Consider the following 27,871-nt stretch of genomic DNA (forward strand, 5'->3'; position numbering starts at 1 on the left):
CGATGTCTGTGGTGCTGTAGATGCGCTGCCAATGGCCGGTGAGGAGCAGCAAGAGCTTGACTGGCTGGCACTTCCGGTGTGGGAGCAATCGTCCGACGTTCGTGATTTTTTGGTTTTTTTTTTAGTGGGCGCCAAGGCGCAGCTGGTAATAAACGTCGAAGCCCTGTTCGTCAGGGAAAGCCCGGAGCCCCGATGTCTGTGGTGCTGTAGTTGCGCTGCCAATGGCCGGTGAGGAGCAGCAAGAGCTTGACTGGCTGGCACTTTTTGTGTGGGAGCAATCGTCCAACGTTCGTGATTTTTTGGGTTTTTTTTTAGTGGGCGCCAAGGCGCAGCTGGTGGTAAACGTCGAAGCCCTGTTCGTCAGGGAAAGCCCGGAGCCCCGATGTCTGTGGTGCTGTCGATGCGCTGCCAATGGCAGGTGATGAGCCGAAAGAGCTTGAGTTGCTGGCAATTTCGGTGTGGGTGCAATCGTCCGACGTTTGTGATTTTTCGGGGTATTTTTCAGTGGGCGCCCAGGTGCAGGTGGTGGTAAACGTCGAAGCCCTGTTCGTCAGGGAAAGCCCGGAGCCCCGATGTCTGTGGTGCTGTAGATGCGCTGCCAATGGCCGGGGAGGAGCAGCAGGAGCTTGACTGGCTGGCACTTTCGGTGTGGGAGCAATCGTCCAACGTTCGTGATTTTTTGGGTTTTTTTTTAGTGGGCGCCAAGGCGCAGCTGGTAATAAACGTCGAAGCCCTGTTCGTCAGGGAAAGCCCGGAGCCCCGATGTCTGTGGTGCTGTAGATGCGCTGCCAATGGCCGGTGAGGAGCAGCAAAAGCTTGACTGGCTGGCACTTTTTGTGTGGGAGCAATCGTCCGACGTTCGTGATTTTTCGGGGTTTTTTTGGAGTGGGCGCCCAGGTGCAGCTGGTGGTAAACGTCGAAGCCCTGTTCGTCAGGGAAAGCCCGGAGCCCCCATGTCTGTAGTGCTGTAGCTGCGCTGCCAGTGGCCGGTGAGGAGCAGCAAGAGCTTGAGTTGATGGCACGTTCGGTGTGGGACCAATCGTCCGACGTTCGTAAATTCTCAGGTTTTATTTTTAGTGGACGCCCAGGTGCAGATGGTGGTAAACGTCGAAGCCCTGTTTGTCAGGGAAAGCCCGGAGCCCCGATGTCTATGGTGCTGTAGATGCGCTGCCAATGGCCGGGGAGGAGCAGCAAGAGCTTGGTTTGCTGGCACTTTTGGTGTGGGAGCAATCGTCCGACGTTCGTGATTTTTCGGGGTTTTTTTCCAATGGCGCCCAGGTGCAGGTCGTGGTAAACGTCGAAGCCCTGTTCGTCAGGGAAAGCCTGGAGATTCAATGTCTGTGGTGCTGTAGATGCGCTGCCAGTGGCCGGGGAGGAGCAGCAAGAGCTTGACTGGCTGTCACTTTTTGTGTGGGAGCAATCATCCGACGTTCGTTATTTTCGGGTTTATTTGGAGTGGGCGCCCAGGTGCAGCTGGTGGTAAACCTCAAATCCCTGTTCGTCAGGGAAAGCCCGGAGCCCCGATGTCTGCGGTGCTGTAGATGCGCTGCCAATGGCCGGGGAGGAGCAGGAAGAGCTTGACTGGCTGGCACTTTCGGTGTGGGAGCAATAGTCCGACGTTCGTGATTTTTCGGGGTTTTTTTGGAGTGGGCGCCCAGGTGCAGCTGGTGGTAAATGTCGAAGCCCTCTTCGTCAGGGAAAGCCCGGAGCCCCGATGTCTGTGGTGCTGTAGATGCGCTGCCAATGGCCGGTGAAGAGCAGCAAGAGCTTGACTGGCTGGCACTTTCGGTGTGGGAGCAATTGTCCGACGTTTGTGATTTTTTGGGTTTTTTTTAGTGGGCAGCCCAGGCGCAGCTGGTGGTAAAGGTCGAAGCCCTGTTCGTCAGGGAAAGCCCGGAGCCCCGATGTCTGTGGTGCTGTAGATGCGCTGCCAATGGCCGGTGAGGAGCAGCAAGACCTTGACTGGCTGGCACTTTTGGTGTGGGAGCAATCGTCCGACGTTCGTGATTTTTTGGGGTTTTTTTCAGTGGGCGCCCAGGTGCAGCTGGTGGTAAACGTCGAAGCCCTGTTCGTCACGGAAAGCCCGGAGCCCCGATGTCTGTGGTGCTGTAGATGCGCTGCCAATGGCCGGTGATGAGCAGCAAGAGCTTGACTGGCTGGCACTTTCGGTGTGGGTGCAATCGCCCGACGTTCATGATTTTTCGGGGTTTTTTTGGAGTGGGCGCCCAGGTGCAGCTGGTCGTAAATGTCGTAGCACTGTTCGTCAGGGAAAGCCCGGAGCCCGGATGTCTGTGGTGCTGTAGATGCGCTGCCAATGGCCGGTGAGGAGCAGCAAGAGCTTGACTGGCTGGCACTTTCGGTGTGGGAGCAATCGTCCAACGTTCGTGATTTTTCGGGTTTTTTTGGAGTGGGCGCCCAGGTGCAGCTGGTGGTAAACGTCGAAGCCCTGTTTGTCAGGGAAAGCCCGGAGCCCCGATGTCTGTGGTGCTGTAGATGCGCTGCCAATGGCCGGAGAAGAGCAGCAAGAGCTTTACTGGCTGGCAGTTTCGGTGTGGGAATAATCGTCCGACGTTCGTGATATTTCGGGGTTTTTTTGGAGTGGGCGCCCAGGTGCAGGTGGTGGTAAACGTCGAAGCCCTGTTGGTCAGGGAATGCCCGGAGCCCCGATGTCTCTGGTGCTGTAGATGCGCTGCCAATGGCCGGTGAGGAGCAGCAAGAGCTTGAGTTGCTAGCACTTTCGGTGTGGGAGCAATCGTCCAACGTTCGTGATTTTTCTTGGGTTTTTTTCCAATGGGCGCCCAGGTGCAGCTGGTGGTAAAAGTCGAAGCCCTGTTCGTCAGGGAAAGCCCGGAGCCCCGATGTCTCTGGTGCTGTAGATGCACTGCCAATGGCCAGGGAGGAGCAGCAAGAGCTTGACTGGCTGGCACTTTTGGTGTGGGAGCAATCGTCCGACGTTCATGATTTTTCGGGGTTTTTTTCAGTGGGCCCCCCAGGTGCAGCTGGTGGTAAACGTCGAAGCCCTGTTCGTCAGGGAAAGCCCGGAGCCCCGATGTCTGTGGTGCTGTAGATGTGCTGCCAATGGCCGGTGAGGAGCAGCAAGAGCTTGAGTTGCTAGCACTTTCGGTGTGGGAGCAATCGTCCAACGTTCGTGATTTTTCTTGGGTTTTTTTCCAATGGGCGCCCAGGTGCAGGTGGTGGTAAACGTCGAAGCCCTGTTCGTCACGGAAAGACCAGAGCCCCGATGTCTGTGGTGCTGTAGATGCGCTGCCAATGGCCGGTGAGGAGCAGCAAGAGCTTGACTGGCTGGCACTTTCGGTGTGGGAGCAATCGTCCGACGTTCGTGATTTTTTGGGTTTTTTTCAGTGGGCGCCCAGGTGCAGCTGGTGGTAAACGTCGAAGCCCTGTTCGTCAGGGAAAGCCCGGAGCCCCGATGTCTGTGGTGCTGTAGATGCGCTGCCAATGGCCGGGGAGGAGCAGCAGGAGCTTGACTGGCTGGCACTTTCGGTGTGGTAGCAATCGTCCGACGTTCGTGATATTTCGGGGTTTTTTTGGAGTGGGCGCCCAGGTGCAGCTGGTGGTAAACGTCGAAGCCCTGTTCGTCACGGAAAGACCGGAGCCCCAATGTCTGTGGTGCTGTAGATGCGCTGCCAATGGCCGGTGAGGAGCAGCAAGAGCTTGACTGGCTGGCACTTTCGGTGTGGGTGCAATCGTCCGACGTTCGTGATTTTTTGGGGTTTTTTTCAGTGGGCGCCCAGGTGCAGCTGGTGGTAAACTTCGAAGCCCTGTTCGCCAGGGAAAGCCCGGAGCCCCGATGTCTGTGGTGCTGTATATTCGCTGCCAATGGCCGGGGAGCAGCACCAAGAGCTTGACTGGCTGGCACTTTCGGTGTGGGAGCAATCGTCCGACGTTCATGATTTTTCGGGGTTTTTTTCAGTGGGCGCCCAGGTGCAGGTGGTGGTAAACGTCGAAGCCCTGTTAGTCAGGGAAAGCCCTGAGCCCTGATGTCTCTGGTGCTGTAGATGCGCTGCCAATGGCCGGTGAGGAGCAGCAAGAGCTTGACTGGCTGGCACTTTCGGTGTGGGAGCAATCGTCCGACGTTCGTGATTTTTCTGGTTTTTTTGGAGTGGACTCCCAGGCGCAGCTGGTGGTAAACGTCGAAGCCCTGTTCGTCAGGGAAAGCCCGGAGCCCCGATGTCTGTGGTGCTGTAGATGCGCTGCCAATGGCCGGGGAGGAGCAGCAAGAGCTTGACTGGCTGGCACTTTCGGTGTGGGAGCAATCGTTTGACGTTCACGATTTTTCGGGGTTTTTTTAAGTGGGCCCCCCAGGTGCAGTTGGTGGTAAACGCTGAAGCCCTGTTCGTCAGGGAAAGCCCGGAGCCCCGATGTCTCTGGTGCTGTAGATGCGCTGCCAATGGCCGGTGAGGAGCAGCAAGAGCTTGAGTTGCTAGCACTTTCGGTGTGGGAGCAATCGTCCAACGTTCGTGATTTTTCTTGGGTTTTTTCCAATGGGCGCCCAGGTGCAGCTGGTGGTAAACGTCGAAGCCCTGTTCGTCAGGGAAAGCCCGGAGCCCCGATGTCTCTGGTGCTGTAGATGCGCTGCCAATGGCCGGTGATGAGCAGCAAGAGCTTGACTGGCTGGCACTTTCACTGTGGGAGCAATCGTCCGACGTTCATGATTTTTCGGGGTTTTTTTCAGTGGGCCCCCCAGGTGCAGCTGGTGGTAAACGTCGAAGCCCTGTTCGTCAGGGAAAGCCCGGAGCCCCGATGTCTGTGGTGCTGTAGATGTGCTGCCAATGGCCGGTGAGGAGCAGCAAGAGCTTGAGTTGCTAGCACTTTCGGTGTGGGAGCAATCGTCCAACGTTCGTGATTTTTCTTGGGTTTTTTTCCAATGGGCGCCCAGGTGCAGCTGGTGGTAAACGTCGAAGCCCTGTTCGTCAGGGAAAGCCCGGAGCCCCGATGTCTGTGGTGCTGTAGCTGCGCTGCCAATGGCCGGTGAGGAGCAGCAAGAGCTTGACTGGCTGGCACTTTCGGTGTGGGAGCAATCGTCCGACGTTCGTGATTTTTTGGGTTTTTTTCAGTGGGCGCCCAGGTGCAGCTGGTGGTAAACGTCGAAGCCCTGTTCGTCAGGGAGAGCTCGGAGCCCCGATGTCTGTGGTGCTGTAGATGCGCTGCCAATGGCCGGTGAGGAGCAGCAAGAGCTTGACTGGCTGGCACTTTCGGTGTGGAAGCAATCGTCCAACGTTCATGATTTTTCGGGGTTTTTTTAAGTGGGCCCCCCAGGTGCAGCTGGTGGTAAACGTCGAAGCCCTGTTCATCAAGGAAAGCCCGGAGCCCCAATGTCTGTGGTGCTGTAGATGCGCTGCCAATGGCCGGTGAGGAGCAGCAAGAGCTTGACTGGCTGGCACTTTTTGTGTGGGAGCAATCGTCCGACGTTCATGATTTTTCAGGGTTTTTTTGGAGTGGGCGCCCAGGTGCAGCTGGTGGTAAACATCGAAGCCCTGTTCGTCAGGGCAAGCCCGGAGCCCCGATGTCTGTGGTGCTGTAGATGCGCTGCCAATGGCCGGTGAGGAGCAGCAAGAGCTTGAGTTGCTGGCACTTTCGGTGTGGGAGCAATCGTCCGACGTTCATGATTTTTTGGGTTTTTTTGGAGTGGACTCCCAGGCGCAGCTGGTGGTAAACGTCGAAGCCCTGTTCGTCAGGGAAAGCCCGGAGCCCCGATGTCTGTGGTGCTGTCGATGCGCTGCCAATGGCAGGTGATGAGCCGAAAGAGCTTGAGTTGCTGGCAATTTCGGTGTGGGAGCAATCGTCCGACGTTTGTGATTTTTCGGGGTATTTTTCAGTGGGCGCCCAGGTGCAGGTGGTGGTAAACGTCGAAGCCCTGTTCGTCAGGGAAAGCCCGGAGCCCCGATGTCTGTGGTGCTGTAGATGCGCTGCCAATGGCCGGGGACGAGCAGCAGGAGCTTGACTGGCTGGCACTTTCGGTGTGGGAGCAATCGTCCAACGTTCGTGATTTTTTGGGTTTTTTTTTAGTGGGCGCCAAGGCGCAGCTGGTAATAAACGTCGAAGCCCTGTTCGTCAGGGAAAGCCCGGAGCCCCGATGTCTGTGGTGCTGTAGATGCGCTGCCAATGGCCGGTGAGGAGCAGCAAAAGCTTGACTGGCTGGCACTTTTTGTGTGGGAGCAATCGTCCGACGTTCGTGATTTTTCGGGGTTTTTTTGGAGTGGGCGCCCAGGTGCAGCTGGTGGTAAACGTCGAAGCCCTGTTCGTCAGGGAAAGCCCGGAGCCCCCATCTCTGTGGTGCTGTAGCTGCGCTGCCAGTGGCCGGTGAGGAGCAGCAAGAGCTTGAGTTGATGGCACGTTCGGTGTGGGACCAATCGTCCGACGTTCGTAAATTCTCAGGTTTTTTTTTTAGTGGACGCCCAGGTGCAGCTGGTGGTAAACGTCGAAGCCCTGTTCGTCAGGGAAAGCCCGGAGCCCCGATGTCTATGGTGCTGTAGATGCGCTGCCAATGGCCGGGGAGGAGCAGCAAGAGCTTGGTTTGCTGGCACTTTTGGTGTGGGAGCAATCGTCCAACGTTCGTGATTTTTCAAGGTTTTTTTCCAATGGCGCCCAGGTGCAGGTCGTGGTAAACGTCGAAGCCCTGTTCGTCAGGGAAAGCCTGGAGATTCAATGTCTGTGGTGCTGTAGATGCGCTGCCAGTGGCCGGGGAGGAGCAGCAAGAGCTTGACTGGCTGTCACTTTTTGTGTGGGAGCAATCATCCGACGTTCGTGATTTTCGGGTTTTTTTGGAGTGGGCGCCCAGGTGCAGCTGGTGGTAAACCTCAAATCCCTGTTCGTCAGGGAAAGCCCGGAGCCCCGATGTCTGCGGTGCTGTAGATGCGCTGCCAATGGCCGGGGAGGAGCAGCAAGAGCTTGACTGGCTGGCACTTTCGGTGTGGGAGCAATAGTCCGACGTTCGTGATTTTTTGGGGTTTTTTTGGAGTGGGCGCCCAGGTGCAGCTGGTGGTAAATGTCGAAGCCCTGTTCGTCAGGGAAAGCCCGGAGCCCCGATGTCTGTGGTGCTGTAGATGCGCTGCCAATGGCCGGTGAAGAGCAGCAAGAGCTTGACTGGCTGGCACTTTCGGTGTGGGAGCAATTGTCCGACGTTTGTGATTTTTTGGGTTTTTTTTAGTGGGCAGCCCAGGCGCAGCTGGTGGTAAAGGTCGAAGCCCTGTTCGTCAGGGAAAGCCCGGAGCCCTGATGTCTGTGGTGCTGTAGATGCGCTGCCAATGGCCGGTGAGGAGCAGCAAGACCTTGACTGGCTGGCACTTTTGGTGTGGGAGCAATCGTCCGATGTTCGTGATTTTTTGGGGTTTTTTTCAGTGGGCGCCCAGGTGCAGCTGGTGGTAAACGTCGAAGCCCTGTTCGTCACGGAAAGACCGGAGCCCCGATGTCTGTGGTGCTGTAGATGCGCTGCCAATGGCCGGTGATGAGCAGCAAGAGATTGACTGGCTGGCACTTTCCGTGTGGGTGCAATCGTCCGACGTTCCTGATTTTTTGGGGTTTTTTTCAGTGGGCGCCCAGGTGCAGCTGGTGGTAAACGTCGAAGCCCTGTTCGTCAGGGAAAGCCCGGAGCCCCGATGTCTGTGGTGCTGTAGATTCGCTGCCTATGGCCGGGGAGCAGCACCAAGAGCTTGACTGGCTGGCACTTTCGGTGTGGGAGCAATCGTCCGACGTTCATGATTTTTCGGGGTTTTTTTGGAGTGGGCGCCCAGGTGCAGCTGGTGGTAAATGTCGAAGCCCTGTTCGTCAGGGAAAGCCCGGAGCCCGGATGTCTGTGGTGCTGTAGATGCGCTGCCAATGGCCGGTGAGGAGCAGCAAGAGCTTGACTGGCTGGCACTTACGGTGTGGGAGCAATCGTCCAACGTTCGTGATTTTTCGGGTTTTTTTGGAGTGGACTCCCAGGCGCAGCTGGTGGTAAACGTCGAAGCCCTGTTCGTCAGGGAAAGCCTGGAGCCCCGATGTCTGTGGTGCTGTAGATGCGCTGCCAATGGCCGGGGAGGAGCAGCAAGAGCTTGACTGGCTGGCACTTTCGCTGTGGCTGCAATCGTCCGACGTTCCTGATTTTTTGGGGTTTTTTTCAGTGGGCGCCCAGGTGCAGCTGGTGGTAAACTTCGAAGCCCTGTTTGCCAGGGAAAGCGCGGAGCCCCGATGTCTGTGGTGCTGTAGATTCGCTGCCAATGGCCGGGGAGCAGCACCAAGAGCTTGACTGGCTGGCAATTCTGGTGTGGGAGCAATCGTCTGACGTTCATGATTTTTCGGGGTTTTTTTGGAGTGGGCGCCCAGGTGCAGCTGGTGGTAAATGTCGAAGCACTGTTCGTCAGGGAAAGCCCGGAGCGCGGATGTCTGTGGTGCTGTAGATGCGCTGCCAATAGCCGGTGAGGAGCAGCAAGAGCTTGAGTTGCTAGCACTTCCGGTGTGGGAGCAATCGTCCAACGTTCGTGATTTTTCTTGGGTTTTTTCCAATGGGCGCCCCGGTGCAGCTGGTGGTAAACGTCGAAGCCCTGTTCGTCAGGGAATGCCCGGAGCCCCGATGTCTCTGGTGCTGTAGATGCGCTGCCAATGGCCGGTGATGAGCAGCAAGAGCTTGACTGGCTGGCACTTTCACTGTGGGAGCAATCGTCCGACGTTCATGATTTTTCGGGGTTTTTTTCAGTGGGCCCCCCAGGTGCAGCTGGTGGTAAACGTCGAAGCCCTGTTCGTCAGGGAAAGCCCGGAGCCCCGATGTCTGTGGTGCTGTAGATGTGCTGCCATGGGCCGGTGAGGAGCAGCAAGAGCTTGAGTTGCTAGCACTTTCGGTGTGGGAGCAATCGTCCAACGTTCGTGATTTTTCTTGGGTTTTTTTCCAATGGGCGCCCAGGTGCAGGTGGTGGTAAACGTCGAAGCCCTGTTCGTCAGGGAAAGCCCGGAGCCCCGATGTCTGTGGTGCTGTAGCTGCGCTGCCAATGGACGGTGAGGAGCAGCAAGAGCTTGACTGGCTGGCACATTTCGGTGTGGGAGCAATCGTCCGACGTTCGTGATTTTTTGGGTTTTTTTCAGTGGGCGCCCAGGTGCAGGTGGTGGTAAAGGTCGAAGCCCTGTTCGTCAGGGAGAGCTTGGAGCCCCGATGTCTGTGGTGCTGTAGATGCGCTGCCAATGGCCGGGGAGGAGCAGCAAGAGCTTGACTGGCTGGCACTTTCGGTGTGGAAGCAATCGTCCGACGTTCATGATTTTTCGGGGTTTTTTTGGAGTGGGTGCCCAGGTGCAGCTGGTGGTAAACGTCGAAGCCGTGTTCGTCAGGGAAAGCCCGGAGCCCCGATGTCTGTGGTGCTGTAGATGCGCTGCCAATGGCCGGGGAGGAGCAGCAAGAGCTTGACTGGCTGGCACTTCTTGTGTGGGAGCAATCGTCCGACGTTCGTGATTTTTTGGTTTTTTTTTTAGTGGGCGCCAAGGCGCACCTGGTAATAAACGTCGAAGCCCTGTTCGTCAGGGAAAGCCCGGAGCTCCGATGTCTGTGGTGCTGTAGTTGCGCTGCCAATGGCCGGTGAGGAGCAGCAAGAGCTTGACTAGCTGGCACTTTTTGTGTGGGAGCAATCGTCCGACGTTCATGATTTTTCGGGGTTTTTTTGGAGTGGGCGCCCAGGTGCAGCTGGTGGTAAACATCGAAGCGCTGTTCGTCAGGGCAAGCCCGGAGCCCCGATGTCTGTGGTGCTGTAGATGCGCTGCCAATGGCCGGTGAGGAGCAGCAAAAGCTTGACTGGCTGGCACTTTTTGTGTGGGAGCAATCGTCCGACGTTCGTGATTTTTCGGGTTTTTTTTGGAGTGGGCGCCCAGGTGCAGCTGGTGGTAAACGTCGAAGCCCTGTTCGTCAGGGAAAGCCCGGAGCCCCCATGTCTGTGGTGCTGTAGCTGCGCTGCCAGTGGCCGGTGAGGAGCAGCAAGAGCTTGAGTTGATGGCACGTTCGGTGTGGGACCAATCGTCCGACGTTCGTAAATTCTCAGGTTTTTTTTTTAGTGGACGCCCAGGTGCAGCTGGTGGTAAACGTCGAAGCCCTGTTCGTCAGGGAAAGCCCGGAGCCCCGATGTCTATGGTGCTGTAGATGCGCTGCCAATGGCCGGGGAGGAGCAGCAAGAGCTTGGTTTGCTGGCACTTTTGGTGTGGGAGCAATCGTCCAACGTTCGTGATTTTTCAAGGTTTTTTTCCAATGGCGCCCAGGTGCAGGTCGTGGTAAACGTCGAAGCCCTGTTCGTCAGGGAAAGCCTGGAGATTCAATGTCTGTGGTGCTGTAGATGCGCTGCCAGTGGCCGGGGAGGAGCAGCAAGAGCTTGACTGGCTGTCACTTTTTGTGTGGGAGCAATCATCCGACGTTCGTGATTTTCGGGTTTTTTTGGAGTGGGCGCCCAGGTGCAGCTGGTGGTAAACCTCAAATCCCTGTTCGTCAGGGAAAGCCCGGAGCCCCGATGTCTGCGGTGCTGTAGATGCGCTGCCAATGGCCGGGGAGGAGCAGCAAGAGCTTGACTGGCTGGCACTTTCGGTGTGGGAGCAATAGTCCGACGTTCGTGATTTTTAGGGTTTTTTTGGAGTGGGCGCCCAGGTGCAGCTGGTGGTAAATGTCGAAGCCCTGTTCGTCAGGGAAAGCCCGGAGCCCCGATGTCTGTGGTGCTGTAGATGCGCTGCCAATGGCCGGTGAAGAGCAGCAAGAGCTTGACTGGCTGGCACTTTCGGTGTGGGAGCAATTGTCCGACGTTTGTGATTTTTTGGGTTTTTTTTAGTGGGCAGCCCAGGTGCAGCTGGTGGTAAACGTCGAAGCCCTGTTCGTCACGGAAAGACCGGAGCCCCGATGTCTGTGGTGCTGTAGATGCGCTGCCAATGGCCGGTGATGAGCAGCAAGAGATTGACTGGCTGGCACTTTCGGTGTGGGTGCAATCGTCCGATGTTCCTGATTTTTTGGGGTTTTTTTCAGTGGGCGCCCAGGTGCAGCTGGTGGTAAACGTCGAAGCCCTGTTCGTCAGGGAAAGCCCGGAGCCCCGATGTCTGTGGTGCTGTAGATTCGCTGCCTATGGCCGGGGAGCAGCACCAAGAGCTTGACTGGCTGGCACTTTCGGTGTGGGAGCAATCGTCCGACGTTCATGATTTTTCGGGGTTTTTTTGGAGTGGGCGCCCAGGTGCAGCTGGTGGTAAATGTCGAAGCCCTGTTCGTCAGGGAAAGCCCGGAGCCCGGATGTCTGTGGTGCTGTAGATGCGCTGCCAATGGCCGGTGAGGAGCAGCAAGAGCTTGACTGGCTGGCACTTACGGTGTGGGAGCAATCGTCCAACGTTCGTGATTTTTCGGGTTTTTTTGGAGTGGACTCCCAGGCGCAGCTGGTGGTAAACGTCGAAGCCCTGTTCGTCAGGGAAAGCCTGGAGCCCCGATGTCTGTGGTGCTGTAGATGCGCTGCCAATGGCCGGGGAGGAGCAGCAAGAGCTTGACTGGCTGGCACTTTCGCTGTGGCTGCAATCGTCCGACGTTCCTGATTTTTTGGGGTTTTTTTCAGTGGGCGCCCAGGTGCAGCTGGTGGTAAACTTCGAAGCCCTGTTTGCCAGGGAAAGCGCGGAGCCCCGATGTCTGTGGTGCTGTAGATTCGCTGCCAATGGCCGGGGAGCAGCACCAAGAGCTTGACTGGCTGGCAATTCTGGTGTGGGAGCAATCGTCTGACGTTCATGATTTTGCGGGGTTTTTTTGGAGTGGGCGCCCAGGTGCAGCTGGTGGTAAATGTCGAAGCACTGTTCGTCAGGGAAAGCCCGGAGCGCGGATGTCTGTGGTGCTGTAGATGCGCTGCCAATAGCCGGTGAGGAGCAGCAAGAGCTTGACTAGCTGGCACTTTCGGTGTGGGAGCAATCGTCCAACGTTCGTTATTTTTCGGGGTTTTTTTCAGTGGGCGCCCAGGTGCAGGTGGTGGTAAACGTCGAAGCCCTGTTAGTCAGGGAAAGCCCTGAGCCCCGATGTCTCTGGTTCTGTAGATGCGCTGCCAATGGCCGGTGAGGAGCAGCAAGAGCTTGACTGGCTGGCACTTTCGGTGTGGGAGCAATCGTCCGACGTTCGTGATTTTTCGGGTTTTTTTGGAGTGGACTCCCAGGCGCAGCTGGTGGTAAACGTCGAAGCCCTGTTCGTCAGGGAAAGCCCGGAGCCCCTATGTCTCTGGTGCTGTAGATGCGCTGCCAATGGCCGGTGATGAGCAGCAAGAGCTTGACTGGCTGGCACTTTCACTGTGGGAGCAATCGTCCGACGTTCATGATTTTTCGGGGTTTTTTTCAGTGGGCCCCCCAGGTGCAGCTGGTGGTAAACGTCGAAGCCCTGTTCGTCAGGGAAAGCCCGGAGCCCCGATGTCTGTGGTGCTGTAGATGTGCTGCCATGGGCCGGTGAGGAGCAGCAAGAGCTTGAGTTGCTAGCACTTTCGGTGGGGGAGCAATCGTCCAACGTTCGTGATTTTTCTTGGGTTTTTTTCCAATGGGCGCCCAGGTGCAGGTGGTGGTAAACGTCGAAGCCCTGTTCGTCAGGGAAAGCCCGGAGCCCCGATGTCTGTGGTGCTGTAGCTGCGCTGCCAATGGACGGTGAGGAGCAGCAAGAGCTTGACTGGCTGGCACATTTCGGTGTGGGAGCAATCGTCCGACGTTCGTGATTTTTTGGGTTTTTTTCAGTGGGCGCCCAGGTGCAGGTGGTGGTAAAGGTCGAAGCCCTGTTCGTCAGGGAGAGCTTGGAGCCCCGATGTCTGTGGTGCTGTAGATGCGCTGCCAATGGCCGGGGAGGAGCAGCAAGAGCTTGACTGGCTGGCACTTTCGGTGTGGAAGCAATCGTCCGACGTTCGTGATTTTTCGGGGTTTTTTTGGAGTGGGTGCCCAGGTGCAGCTGGTGGTAAACGTCGAAGCCGTGTTCGTCACGGAAAGACCGGAGCCCCGATGTCTGTGGTGCTGTAGATGCGCTGCCAATGGCCGGGGAGGAGCAGCAAGAGCTTGACTGGCTGGCACTTCTTGTGTGGGAGCAATCGTCCGACGTTCGTGATTTTTTGGTTTTTTTTTTAGTGGGCGCCAAGGCGCACCTGGTAATAAACGTCGAAGCCCTGTTCGTCAGGGAAAGCCCGGAGCTCCGATGTCTGTGGTGCTGTAGTTGCGCTGCCAATGGCCGGTGAGGAGCAGCAAAAGCTTGACTGGCTGGCACTTTTTGTGTGGGAGCAATCGTCCGACGTTCGTGATTTTTCGGGTTTTTTTTGGAGTGGGCGCCCAGGTGCAGCTGGTGGTAAACGTCGAAGCCCTGTTCGTCAGGGAAAGCCCGGAGCCCCCATGTCTGTGGTGCTGTAGCTGCGCTGCCAGTGGCCGGTGAGGAGCAGCAAGAGCTTGAGTTGATGGCACGTTCGGTGTGGGACCAATCGTCCGACGTTCGTAAATTCTCAGGTTTTTTTTTTAGTGGACTCCCAGGTGCAGCTGGTGGTAAACGTCGAAGCCCTGTTCGTCAGGGAAAGCCCGGAGCCCCGATGTCTATGGTGCTGTAGATGCGCTGCCAATGGCCGGGGAGGAGCAGCAAGAGCTTGGTTTGCTGGCACTTTTGGTGTGGGAGCAATCGTCCGACGTTCGTGATTTTTCGGGGTTTTTTTCCAATGGCGCCCAGGTGCAGGTCGTGGTAAACGTCGAAGCCCTGTTCGTCAGGGAAAGCCTGGAGATTCAATGTCTGTGGTGCTGTAGATGCGCTGCCAGTGGCCGGGGAGGAGCAGCAAGAGCTTGACTGGCTGGCACTTTTGGTGTGGGAGCAATAGTCCGACGTTCGTGATTTTTCGGGGTTTTTTTGGAGTGGGCGCCCAGGTGCAGCTGGTGGTAAATGTCGAAGCCCTCTTCGTCAGGGAAAGCCCGGAGCCCCGATGTCTGTGGTGCTGTAGATGCGCTGCCAATGGCCGGTGAGGAGCAGCAAGACCTTGACTGGCTGGCACTTTTGGTGTGGGAGCAATCGTCCGACGTTCGTGATTTTTTGGGGTTTTTTTCAGTGGGCGCCCAGGTGCAGCTGGTGGTAAACGTCGAAGCCCTGTTCGTCACGGAAAGACCGGAGCCCCGATGTCTGTGGTGCTGTAGATGCGCTGCCAATGGCCGGTGATGAGCAGCAGGAGCTTGACTGGCTGGCACTTTCGGTGTGGGTGCAATCGTCCGACGTTCCTGATTTTTTGGGGTTTTTTTCAGTGGGCGCCCAGGTGCAGCTGGTGGTAAACGTCAAAGCCCTGTTCGTCAGGGAAAGCCCGGAGCCCCGATGTCTGTGGTGCTGTAGATTCGCTGCCTGTGGCCGGGGAGCAGCACCAAGAGCTTGACTGGCTGGCACTTTCGGTGTGGGAGCAATCGTCCGATGTTCGTGATTTTTCGGGGTTTTTTTGGAGTGGGCGCCCAGGTGCAGCTGGTGGTAAATGTCGAAGCACTGTTCGTCAGGGAAAGCCCGGAGCCCGGATGTCTGTGGTGCTGTAGATGCGCAGCCAATGGCCGGTGAGGAGCAGCAAGAGCTTGACTGGCTGGCACTTTCGGTGTGGGAGCAATCGTCCAACGTTCGTGATTTTTCGGGGTTTTTTTCAGTGGGCGCCCAGGTGCAGCTGGTGGTAAACGTCGAAGCCCTGTTCATCAAGGAAAGCCCGGAGCCCCGATGTCTGTGGTGCTGTAGATGCACTGCCAATGGCCGGGGAGGAGCAGCAAGAGCTTGACTGGCTGGCACTTTCGGTGTGGTAGCAATCGTCCGACGTTCGTGATATTTCGGGGTTTTTTTGGAGTGGGTGCCCAGGTGCAGCTGGTGGTAAACGTCGAAGCCGTGTTCGTCACGGAAAGACCAGAGCCCCGATGTCTGTGGTGCTGTAGATGCGCTGCCAATGGCCGGTGAGGAGCAGCAAGAGCTTGACTGGCTGGCACTTTCAGTGTGGGAGCAATCGTCCGACGTTCATGATTTTTTGGTTTTTTTTTTAGTGGGCGCCAAGGCGCAGCTGGTAATAAACGTCGAAGCCCTGTTCGTCAGGGAAAGCCCGGAGCTCCGATGTCTGTGGTGCTGTAGTTGCGCTGCCAATGGCCGGTGAGGAGCAGCAAGAGCTTGACTGGCTGGCACTTTTTGTGTGGGAGCAATCGTCCGACGTTCATGATTTTTCGGGGTTTTTTTCAGTGGGCCCCCCAGGTGCAGCTGGTGGTAAACGTCGAAGCCCTGTTCGTCAGGGAAAGCCCGGAGCCCCGATGTCTGTGGTGCTGTAGATGCGCTGCCAATGGCCGGGGAGGAGCAGAAACAGCTTGATTGGCTGGCACTTTCGGTGTGGGAGCAATCGTCCGACGTTCGTGATTTTTCGGGGTTTTTTTCCAATGGGCGCCCAGGTGCAGCTGGTGGTAAACGTCGAAGCCCTGTTCGTCAGGGAAAGCCCGGAGCCCCGATGTCTGTGGTGCTGTAGATGCGCTGCCAATGGCCGGGGAGGAGCAGCAAGAGCTTGACTGGCTGGCACTTTCGGTGTGGGAGCAATCGTCCGACGTTCGTGATTTTTCGGGGTTTTTTTCAGTGGGCGCCCAGGTGCAGCTGGTGGTAAACGTCGAAGCCCTGTTCGTCAGGGAAAGCCCGGAGCCCTGATGTCTGTGGTGCTGTAGATGCGCTGCCAATGGCCGGGGAGGAGCAGCAGGAGCTTGACTGGCTGGCACATTTTGTGTGGGAGCAATCGTCCAACACTCATGATTTTTCTTGGGTTTTTTTCCAATGGGCGCCCAGGTGCAGGTGGTGGTAAAGGTCGAAGCCCTGTTCGTCAGGGAAAGCCCGGAGCCCCGATGTCTGTGGTGCTGTCGATGCGCTGCCAATGGCCGGGGAGGAGCAGCAAGAGATTGACTGGCTGGCAATTTCAGTGTGGGTGCAATCGTCCGACGTTCGTGATTTTTCGGGGTATTTTTCAATGGGCGCCCAGGTGCAGGTGGTGGTAAACGTCGAAGCCCTGTTCGTCAGGGAAAGCCCGGAGCCCCGATGTCTGTGGTGCTGTAGATGCGCTACCAATGGCCAGGGAGGAGCAGCAAGAGCTTGACTGGCTGGCACATTTTGTGTGGGAGCAATCTTCCGACGTTCGTGATTTTTCGGGTTTTTTTGGAGTGTGCGACCAGGTGCAGCTGGTGGTAAACGTCGAAGCCCTGTTCGTCAGGGAAAGCCCGGAGCCCCGATGTCTGTGGTGCTGTAGATGCGCTGCCAATGGCCGGGGAGGAGCAGCAAGAGCTTGACTGGCTGGCACTTTCGGTGTGGGAGCAATCGTCCGACGTTCATGATTTTTCAGGGTATTTTTGGAGGGGACGCCGAGGTGCAGCTGGTGGTAAACGTCGAAGCCCTGTTCGTCAGGGAAAGACCGGAGCTACGATGTCTGTGGTGCTGTAGATGCGCTGCCAATGGCCGCTGAGGAGCAGCAAGAGCTTGACTGGCTGGCACTTTCGGTGTGGGAGCAATCTTCCGACCTTCATGATTTTTCGGGGTTTTTTTGGAGTGGGCGTCCAGGTGCAGCTGGTGGTAAACATCGAAGCCCTGTTCGTCAGGGCAAGCCCGGAGCCCCGATGTCTGTGGTGCTGTAGATGCGCTGCCAATGGCCGGTGAGGAGCAGCAAGAGCTTGACTGGCTGGCACTTTCGGTGTGGGAGCAATCGTCCGACGTTCATGATTTTTCAGGGTATTTTTGGAGGGGACGCCGAGGTGCAGCTGGTGGTAAACGTCGAAGCCCTGTTCGTCAGGGAAAGACTGGAGCTCCGATGTCTGTGGTGCTGTAGATGCACTGCCAATGGCCGCTGAGGAGCAGCAAGAGCTTGACTGGCTGGCACTTTCGGTGTGGGAGCAATCTTCCGACCTTCATGATTTTTCGGGGTTTTTTTGGAGTGGGCGCCCAGGTGCAGCTGGTGGTAAACATCGAAGCCCTGTTCGTCAGGGCAAGCCCGGAGCCCCGATGTCTGTGGTGCTGTAGATGCGCTGCCAATGGCCGGTGAGGAGCAGCAAGAGCTTGACTGGCTGGCACTTTCGGTGTGGGAGCAATCGTCCGACGTTCATGATTTTTCAGGCTATTTTTGGAGGGGACGCCGAGGTGCAGCTGGTGGTAAACGTCGAAGCCCTGTTCGTCAGGGAAAGCCCGGAGCCCCGATGTCTGTGGTGCTGTAGATTCGCTGCCTGTGGCCGGGGAGCAGCAAGAGCTTGACTGGCTGGCACTTTTTGTGTGGGAGCAATCGTCCGACGTTCGTGATTTTTCGGGGTTTTTTTGGAGTGGGCGCCCAGGTGCAGCTGGTGGTAAATGTCGAAGCACTGTTCGTCAGGGAAAGCCCGGAGCCCGGATGTCTGTGGTGCTGTAGATGCGCTGCCAATGGCCGGTGAGGAGCAGCAAGAGCTTGACTGGCTGGCACTTTCGGTGTGGGAGCAATCGTCCAACGTTCGTGATTTTTCGGGGTTTTTTTCAGTGGGCGCCCAGGTGCAGCTGGTGGTAAACGTCGAAGCCCTGTTCGTCTGGGAAAGCCCGGAGCCCCAATGTCTGTGGTGCTGTAGATGCACTGCCAATGGCCGGTGAGGAGCAGCAAGAGCTTGAGTTGCTGGTACTTTCGGTGTGGGAGCAATCGTCCGACGTTCGTGATTTTTTGGGTTTTTTTTCAGTGGGCGACCAGGTGCAGCTGGTGGTAAACGTCGAAGCCCTGTTTGTCAGGGAAAGCCCGGAGCCCCGATGTCTGTGGTGCTGTAGATGCGCTGCCAATGGCCGGAGAAGAGCAGCAAGAGCTTGACTGGCTGGCAGTTTCGGTGTGGGAGTAATCGTCCGACGTTCGTGATTTTTCGGGGTTTTTTTGGAGTGGGCGCCCAGGTGCAGCTGGTGGTAAACGTCGAAGCCCTGTTGGTCAGGGAATGCCCGGAGCCCCGATGTCTCTGGTGCTGTAGATGCGCTGCCAATGGCCGGTGAGGAGCAGCAAGAGCTTGAGTTGCTAGCACTTTCGGTGTGGGAGCAATCGTCCAACGTTCGTGATTTTTCTTGGGTTTTTTTCCAATGGGCGCCCAGGTGCAGCTGGTGGTAAACGTCGAAGCCCTGTTCGTCAGGGAAAGCCCGGAGCCCCGATGTCTCTGGTGCTGTAGATGCGCTGCCAATGGCCAGGGAGGAGCAGCAAGAGCTTGACTGGCTGGCACTTTTGGTGTGGGAGCAATCGTCCGACGTTCATGATTTTTCGGGGTTTTTTCAGTGGGCCCCCCAGGTGCAGCTGGTGGTAAACGTCGAAGCCCTGTTCGTCAGGGAAAGCCCGGAGCCCCGATGTCTGTGGTGCTGTAGCTGCGCTGCCAATGGCCGGTGAGGAGCAGCAAGAGCTTGACTGGCTGGCACTTTCGGTGTGGGAGCAATCGTCCGACATTCGTGATTTTCTGGGTTTTTTTCAGTGGGCGCCCAGGTGCAGCTGGTGGTAAACGTTGAAGCCCTGTTCGTCAGGGAAAGCCCGGAGCCCCGATGTCTGTGGTGCTGTAGATGCGCTGCCAATGGCTGGGGAGGAGCAGCAGGAGCTTGACTGGCTGGCACTTTCGGTGTGGGAGCAATCGTCCGACGTTCGTGATATTTCGGGGTTTTTTTGGAGTGGGTGCCCAGGTGCAGCTGGTGGTAAACGTCGAAGCCCTGTTTGTCACGGAAAGACCGGAGCCCCGATGTCTGTGGTGCTGTAGATGCGCTGCCAATGGCCGGGGAGGAGCAGCAAGAGCTTGACTGGCTGGCACATTCAGTGTGGGAGCAATCGTCCGACGTTCGTGATTTTTTGGTTTTTTTTTAGTGGGCGCCAAGGCGCAGCTGGTAATAAACGTCGAAGCCCTGTTCGTCAGGGAAAGCCCGGAGCCCCGATGTCTGTGGTGCTGTAGATGCGCTGCCAATGGCCGGTGAGGAGCAGCAAGAGCTTGACTGGCTGGCACTTTTTGTGTGGGAGCAATCGTCCGACGTTCATGATTTTTTGGGTTTTTTTGGAGTGGACTCCCAGGCGCAGCTGGTGGTAAACGTCGAAGCCCTGTTCGTCAGGGAAAGACCGGAGCCCCGATGTCTGTGGTGCTGTCAATGCGCTGCCAATGGCAGGTGATGAGCCGAAAGAGCTTGAGTTGCTGGCAATTTCGGTGTGGGTGCAATCGTCCGACGTTTGTGATTTTTCGGGGTATTTTTCAGTGGGCGCCCAGGTGCAGGTGGTGGTAAAGGTCGAAGCCCTGTTCGTCAGGGAGAGCTCGGAGCCCCGATGTCTGTGGTGCTGTAGATGCGCTGCCAATGGCCGGGGAGGAGCAGCAAGAGCTTGACTGGCTGGCACTTTCGGTGTGGAAGCAATCGTCCAACGTTCATGATTTTTCGGGGTTTTTTTAAGTGGGCCCCCCAGGTGCAGCTGGTGGTAAACGTTGAAGCCCTGTTCATCAAGGAAAGCCCGGAGCCCCGATGTCTGTGGTGCTGTAGATGCACTGCCAATGGCCGGGGAGGAGCAGCAAGAGCTTGACTGGCTGGCACTTTCGGTGTGGTAGCAATCGTCCGACGTTCGTGATATTTCGGGGTTTTTTTGGAGTGGGTGCCCAGGTGCAGCTGGTGGTAAACGTCGAAGCCGTGTTCGTCACGGAAAGACCAGAGCCCCGATGTCTGTGGTGCTGTAGATGCGCTGCCAATGGCCGGTGAGGAGCAGCAAGAGCTTGACTGGCTGGCACTTTCGGTGTGGGAGCAATCGTCCGACGTTCGTGATTTTTTGGTTTTTTTTTTAGTGGGCGCCAAGGCGCAGCTGGTAATAAACGTCGAAGCCCTGTTCGTCAGGGAAAGCCCGGAGCTCCGATGTCTGTGGTGCTGTAGTTGCGCTGCCAATGGCCAGTGAGGAGCAGCAAGAGCTTGACTGGCTGGCACTTTTTGTGTGGGAGCAATCGTCCGACGTTCATGATTTTTCGGGGTTTTTTTCAGTGGGCCCCCCAGGTGCAGCTGGTGGTAAACGTCGAAGCCCTGTTCGTCAGGGAAAGCCCGGAGCCCCGATGTCTGTGGTGCTGTAGATGTGCTGCCAATGGCCGGGGAGGAGCAGCAAGAGCTTGACTGGCTGGCACTTTCGGTGTGGGAGCAATCGTCCGACGTTCGTGATTTTTCAGGGTATTTTTGGAGGGGACGCCGAGGTGCAGCTGGTGGTAAACGTCGAAGCCCTGTTCGTCAGGGAAAGACCGGAGCTCCGATGTCTGTGGTGCTGTAGATGCGCTGCCAATGGCCGGGGAGGAGCAGCAAGAGCTTGACTGGCTGGCACATTTGGTGTGGGAGCAATCTTCCGACGTTTGTGATTTTTCGGGTTTTTTTGGAGTGGGCGACCAGGTGCAGTTGGTGGTAAACGTCGAAGCCCTGTTCGTCAGGGAAAGCCCGGAGCCCCGATGTCTGTGGTGCTGTAGATGCGCTGCCAATGGCCGGGGAGGAGCAGAAACAGCTTGATTGGCTGGCACTTTCGGTGTGGGAGCAATCGTCCGACGTTCGTGATTTTTCGGGGTTTTTTTCCAATGGGCGCCCAGGTGCAGCTGGTGGTAAACGTCGAAGCCCTGTTCGTCAGGGAAAGCCCGGAGCCCCGATGTCTGTGGTGCTGTAGATGCGCTGCCAATGGCCGGGGAGGAGCAGCAAGAGCTTGACTGGCTGGCACTTTCGGTGTGGGAGCAATCGTCCGACGTTCGTGATTTTTCTTGGTTTTTTTCAGTGGGCGCCCAGGTGCAGCTGGTGGTAAACGTCGAAGCCCTGTTCGTCAGGGAAAGCCCGGAGCCCTGATGTCTGTGGTGCTGTAGATGCGCTGCCAATGGCCGGGGAGGAGCAGCAGGAGCTTGACTGGCTGGCACATTTTGTGTGGGAGCAATCGTTCAACACTCATGATTTTTCTTGGGTTTTTTTCCAATGGGCGCCCAGGTGCAGGTGGTGGTAAAGGTCGAAGCCCTGTTCGTCAGGGAAAGCCCGGAGCCCCGATGTCTGTGGTGCTGTCGATGCGCTGCCAATGGCCGGGGAGGAGCAGCAAGAGATTGACTGGCTGGCAATTTGGGTCTGGGTGCAATCGTCCGACGTTCGTGATTTTTCGGGGTATTTTTCAATGGGCGCCCAGGTGCAGGTGGTGGTAAACGTCGAAGCCCTGTTCGTCAGGGAAAGCCCGGAGCCCCGATGTCTGTGGTGCTGTAGAAGCGCTACCAATGGCCAGGGAGGAGCAGCAAGAGCTTGACTGGCTGGCACATTTTGTGTGGGAGCAATCTTCCGACGTTCGTGATTTTTCGGGTTTTTTTGGAGTGTGCGACCAGGTGCAGCTGGTGGTAAACGTCGAAGCCCTGTTCGTCAGGGAAAGCCCGGAGCCCCGATGTCTGTGGTGCTGTAGATGCGCTGCCAATGGCCGGGGAGGAGCAGCAAGAGCTTGACTGGCTGGCACTTTCGGTGTGGGAGCAATCGTCCGACGTTCGTGATTTTTCAGGGTATTTTTGGAGGGGACGCCGAGGTGCAGGTGGTGGTAAACGTCGAAGCCCTGTTCGTCAGGGAAAGACCGGAGCTCCGATGTCTGTGGTGCTGTAGATGCGCTGCCAATGGCCGCTGAGGAGCAGCAAGAGCTTGACTGGCTGGCACTTTCGGTGTGGGAGCAATCGTCCGACCTTCATGATTTTTCGGGGTTTTTTTGGAGTGGGCGTCCAGGTGCAGCTGGTGGTAAACATCGAAGCCCTGTTCGTCAGGGCAAGCCCGGAGCCCCGATGTCTGTGGTGCTGTAGATGCGCTGCCAATGGCCGGTGAGGAGCAGCAAGAGCTTGACTGGCTGGCACTTTCGGTGTGGGAGCAATCGTCCGACGTTCATGATTTTTCAGGGTATTTTTGGAGGGGACGCCGAGGTGCAGCTGGTGGTAAACGTCGAAGCCCTGTTCGTCAGGGAAAGACTGGAGCTCCGATGTCTGTGGTGCTGTAGATGCACTGCCAATGGCCGCTGAGGAGCAGCAAGAGCTTGACTGGCTGGCACTTTCGGTGTGGGAGCTATCTTCCGACCTTCATGATTTTTCGGGGTTTTTTTGGAGTGGGCGCCCAGGTGCAGCTGGTGGTAAACATCGAAGCCCTGTTCGTCAGGGCAAGCCCGGAGCCCCGATGTCTGTGGTGCTGTAGATGCACTGCCAATGGCCGGTGAGGAGCAGCAAGAGCTTGACTGGCTGGCACTTTCGGTGTGGGAGCAATCGTCCGACGTTCATGATTTTTCAGGCTATTTTTGGAGGGGACGCCGAGGTGCAGCTGGTGGTAAACGTCGAAGCCCTGTTCGTCAGGGAAAGCCCGGAGCCCCGATGTCTGTGGTGCTGTAGATTCGCTGCCTGTGGCCGGGGAGCAGCAAGAGCTTGACTGGCTGGCACTTTTTGTGTGGGAGCAATCGTCCGACGTTCGTGATTTTTCGGGGTTTTTTTGGAGTGGGCGCCCAGGTGCAGCTGGTGGTAAATGTCGAAGCACTGTTCGTCAGGGAAAGCCCGGAGCCCGGATGTCTGTGGTGCTGTAGATGCGCTGCCAATGGCCGGTGAGGAGCAGCAAGAGCTTGACTGGCTGGCACTTTCGGTGTGGGAGCAATCGTCCAACGTTCGTGATTTTTCGGGGTTTTTTTCAGTGGGCGCCCAGGTGCAGCTGGTGGTAAACGTCGAAGCCCTGTTCGTCTGGGAAAGCCCGGAGCCCCAATGTCTGTGGTGCTGTAGATGCACTGCCAATGGCCGGTGAGGAGCAGCAAGGGCTTGAGTTGCTGGTACTTTCGGTGTGGGAGCAATCGTCCGACGTTCGTGATTTTTTGGGTTTTTTTTCAGTGGGCGCCCAGGCGCAGCTGGTGGTAAACGTCGAAGCCCTGTTTGTCAGGGAAAGCCCGGAGCCCCGATGTCTGTGGTGCTGTAGATGCGCTGCCAATGGCCGGAGAAGAGCAGCAAGAGCTTGACTGGCTGGCAGTTTCGGTGTGGGAGTAATCGTCCGACGTTCGTGATTTTTCGGGGTTTTTTTCAGTGGGCCCCCCAGGTGCAGCTGGTGGTAAACGTCGAAGCCCTGTTCGTCAGGGAAAGCCCGGAGCCCCGATGTCTGTGGTGCTGTAGCTGCGCTGCCAATGGCCGGTGAGGAGCAGCAAGAGCTTGACTGGCTGGCACTTTCGGTGTGGGAGCAATCGTCCGACATTCGTGATTTTTTGGGTTTTTTTCAGTGGGCGCCCAGGTGCAGCTGGTGGTAAACGTTGAAGCCCTGTTCGTCAGGGAAAGCCCGGAGCCCCGATGTCTGTGGTGCTGTAGATGCGCTGCCAATGGCTGCGGAGGAGCAGCAGGAGCTTGACTGGCTGGCACTTTCGGTGTGGGAGCAATCGTCCGACGTTCGTGATATTTCGGGGTTTTTTTGGAGTGGGTGCCCAGGTGCAGCTGGTGGTAAACGTCGAAGCCCTGTTTGTCACGGAAAGACCGGAGCCCCGATGTCTGTGGTGCTGTAGATGCGCTGCCAATGGCCGGTGAGGAGCAGCAAGAGCTTGACTGGCTGGCACATTCAGTGTGGGAGCAATCGTCCGACGTTCGTGATTTTTTGGTTTTTTTTTAGTGGGCGCCAAGGCGCAGCTGGTAATAAACGTCGAAGCCCTGTTCGTCAGGGAAAGCCCGGAGCCCCGATGTCTGTGGTGCTGTAGATGCGCTGCCAATGGCCGGTGAGGAGCAGCAAGAGCTTGACTGGCTGGCACTTTTTGTGTGGGAGCAATCGTCCGACGTTCATGATTTTTTCGGTTTTTTTGGAGTGGGTGCCCAGGTGCAGCTGGTGGTAAACGTCGAAGCCGTGTTCGTCACGGAAAGACCAGAGCCCCGATGTCTGTGGTGCTGTAGATGCGCTGCCAATGGCCGGTGAGGAGCAGCAAGAGCTTGACTGGCTGGCACTTTCGGTGTGGGAGCAATCGTCCGACGTTCGTGATTTTTTGGTTTTTTTTTTAGTGGGCGCCAAGGCGCAGCTGGTAATAAACGTCGAAGCCCTGTTCGTCAGGGAAAGCCCGGAGCTCCGATGTCTGTGGTGCTGTAGTTGCGCTGCCAATGGCCGGTGAGGAGCAGCAAGAGCTTGACTGGCTGGCACTTTTTGTGTGGGAGCAATCGTCCGACGTTCATGATTTTTCGGGGTTTTTTTCAGTGGGCCCCCCAGGTGCAGCTGGTGGTAAACGTCGAAGCCCTGTTCGTCAGGGAAAGCCCGGAGCCCCGATGTCTGTGGTGCTGTAGATGTGCTGCCAATGGCCGGGGAGGAGCAGCAAGAGCTTGACTGGCTGGCACTTTCGGTGTGGGAGCAATCGTCCGACGTTCGTGATATTTCAGGGTATTTTTGGAGGGGACGCCGAGGTGCAGCTGGTGGTAAACGTCGAAGCCCTGTTCGTCAGGGAAAGACCGGAGCTCCGATGTCTGTGGTGCTGTAGATGCGCTGCCAATGGCCGGGGAGGAGCAGCAAGAGCTTGACTGGCTGGCACATTTGGTGTGGGAGCAATCTTCCGACGTTTGTGATTTTTCGGGTTTTTTTGGAGTGGGCGACCAGGTGCAGTTGGTGGTAAACGTCGAACCCCTGTTCGTCAGGGAAAGCCCGGAGCCCCGATGTCTGTGGTGCTGTAGATGCGCTGCCAATGGCCGGGGAGGAGCAGAAACAGCTTGATTGGCTGGCACTTTCGGTGTGGGAGCAATCGTCCGACGTTCGTGATTTTTCGGGGTTTTTTTCCAATGGGCGCCCAGGTGCAGGTGGTGGTAAACGTCGAAGCCCTGTTCGTCAGGGAAAGCCCGGAGCCCCGATGTCTGTGGTGCTGTAGATGCGCTGCCAATGGCCGGGGAGGAGCAGCAAGAGCTTGACTGGCTGGCACTTTCGGTGTGGGAGCAATCGTCCGACGTTCGTGATTTTTCGGGGTTTTTTTCAGTGGGCGCCCAGGTGCAGCTGGTGGTAAACGTCGAAGCCCTGTTCGTCAGGGAAAGCCCGGAGCCCTGATGCCTGTGGTGCTGTAGATGCGCTGCCAATGGCCGGGGAGGAGCAGCAGGAGCTTGACTGGCTGGCACATTTTGTGTGGGAGCAATCGTTCAACACTCATGATTTTTCTTGGGTTTTTTTCCAATGGGCGCCCAGGTGCAGCTGGTGGTAAAGGTCGAAGCCCTGTTCGTCAGGGAAAGCCCGGAGCCCCGATGTCTGTGGTGCTGTAGATGCGCTGCCAATGGCCGGGGAGGAGCAGCAAGAGATTGACTGGCTGGCAATTTGGGTCTGGGTGCAATCGTCCGACGTTCGTGATTTTTCGGGGTATTTTTCAATGGGCGCCCAGGTGCAGCTGGTGGTAAACGTCGAAGCCCTGTTCGTCAGGGAAAGCCCGGAGCCCCGATGTCTGTGGTGCTGTAGATGCGCTACCAATGGCCGGGGAGGAGCAGCAAGAGCTTGACTGGCTGGCACATTTTGTGTGGGAGCAATCTTCCGACGTTCGTGATTTTTCGGGTTTTTTTTGGAGTGTGCGACCAGGTGCAGCTGGTGGTAAACATCGAAGCCCTGTTCGTCAGGGAAAGCCCGGAGCCCCGATGTCTGTGGTGCTGTAGATGCGCTGCCAATGGCCGGGGAGGAGCAGCAAGAGCTTGACTGGCTGGCACTTTTGGTGTGGCAGCAATCGTCCGACGTTCATGATTTTTCGGGGTTTTTTTGGAGTGGGCGCCCAGGTGCAGCTGGTGGTAAACATCGAAGCCCTGTTCGTCAGGGCAAGCCCGGAGCCCCGATGTCTGTGGTGCTGTAGATGCGCTGCCAATGGCCGGTGAGGAGCAGCAAGAGCTTGAGTTGCTGGCACTTTCGGTGTGGGAGCAATCGTCCGACGTTCATGATTTTTTGGGTTTTTTTGGAGTGGACTCCCATGCGCAGCTGGTGGTAAACGTCGAAGCCCTGTTCGTCAGGGAAAGACCGGAGCCCCGATGTCTGTAGTGCTGTCGATGTGCTGCCAATGGCAGGTGATGAGCCGAAAGAGCTTGAGTTGCTGGCAATTTCGGTGTGGGTGCAATCGTCCGACGTTTGTGATTTTTCGGGGTATTTTTCAGTGGGCGCCCAGGTGCAGGTGGTGGTAAACGTCGAAGCCCTGTTCGTCAGGGAAAGCCCGGAGCCCCGATGTCTGTGGTGCTGTAGATGCGCTGCCAATGGCCGGGGACGAGCAGCAGGAGCTTGACTGGCTGGCACTTTCGGTGTGGGAGCAATCGTCCAACGTTCGTGATTTTTTGGGTTTTTTTTTAGTGGGCGCCAAGGGGCAGCTGGTAATAAACGTCGAAGCCCTGTTCGTCAGGGAAAGCCCGGAGCCCCGATGTCTGTGGTGCTGTAGATGCGCTGCCAATGGCCGGTGAGGAGCAGCAAAAGCTTGACTGGCTGGCACTTTTTGTGTGGGAGCAATCGTCCGACGTTCGTGATTTTTCGGGGTTTTTTTGGAGTGGGCGCCCAGGTGCAGCTGGTGGTAAACGTCGAAGCCCTGTTCGTCAGGGAAAGCCCGGAGCCCCCATGTCTGTGGTGCTGTAGCTGCGCTGCCAGTGGCCGGTGAGGAGCAGCAAGAGCTTGAGTTGATGGCACGTTCGGTGTGGGACCAATCGTCCGACGTTCGTAAATTCTCAGGTTTTTTTTTTAGTGGACGCCCAGGTGCAGCTGGTGGTAAACGTCGAAGCCCTGTTCGTCAGGGAAAGCCCGGAGCCCCGATGTCTGTGGTGCTGTAGATGCGCTGCCAATGGCCGGGGAGGAGCAGCAAGAGCTTGGTTTGCTGGCACTTTCGGTGTGGGAGCAATCGTCCGACGTTCGTGATTTTTCAAGGTTTTTTTCCAATGGCGCCCAGGTGCAGGTCGTGGTAAACGTCGAAGCCCTGTTCGTCAGGGAAAGCCTGGAGATTCAATGTCTGTGGTGCTGTAGATGCGCTGCCAGTGGCCGGGGAGGAGCAGCAAGAGCTTGACTGGCTGTCACTTTTTGTGTGGGAGCAATCATCAGACGTTCGTGATTTTCGGGTTTTTTTGGAGTGGGCGCCCAGGTGCAGCTGGTGGTAAACCTCAAATCCCTGTTCGTCAGGGAAAGCCCGGAGCCCCGATGTCTGTGGTGCTGTAGATGCGCTGCCAATGGCCGGTGAAGAGCAGCAAGAGCTTGACTGGCTGGCACTTTCGGTGTGGGAGCAATTGTCCGACGTTTGTGATTTTTTGGGTTTTTTTTAGTGGGCAGCCCAGGCGCAGCTGGTGGTAAAGGTCGAAGCCCTGTTCGTCAGGGAAAGCCCGGAGCCCCGATGTCTGTGGTGCTGTAGATTCGCTGCCTATGGCCGGGGAGCAGCACCAAGAGCTTGACTGGCTGGCACTTTCGGTGTGGGAGCAATCGTCCGACGTTCATGATTTTTCGGGGTTTTTTTGGAGTGGGCGCCCAGGTGCAGCTGGTGGTAAATGTCGAAGCACTGTTCGTCAGGGAAAGCCCGGAGCCCGGATGTCTGTGGTGCTGTAGATGCGCTGCCAATGGCCGGTGAGGAGCAGCAAGAGCTTGACTGGCTGGCACTTTCGGTGTGGGAGCAATCGTCCAACGTTCGTGATTTTTCAGGTTTTTTTGGAGTGGGCGCCCAGGTGCAGCTGGTGGTAAACGTCGAAGCCCTGTTCGTCTGGGAAAGCCCGGAGCCCCGATGTCTGTGGTGCTGTAGATGCGCTGCCAATGGCCGGTGATGAGCAGCAAGAGCTTGAGTTGCTGGTACTTTCGGTGTGGGTGCAATCGTCCGACGTTCGTGATTTTTCGGGTTTTTTTGGAGTGGACTCCCAGGCGCAGCTGGTGGTAAACGTCGAAGCCCTGTTCGTCAGGGAAAGCCTGGAGCCCCGATGTCTGTGGTGCTGTATATGCGCTGCCAATGGCCGGGGAGGAGCAGCAAGAGCTTGACTGGCT

This window comes from Chlamydotis macqueenii, chromosome W, assembly GCF_036417535.1.
Source record: "Chlamydotis macqueenii isolate bChlMac1 chromosome W, bChlMac1.mat, whole genome shotgun sequence".
NCBI lineage: Eukaryota > Metazoa > Chordata > Aves > Otidiformes > Otididae > Chlamydotis > Chlamydotis macqueenii.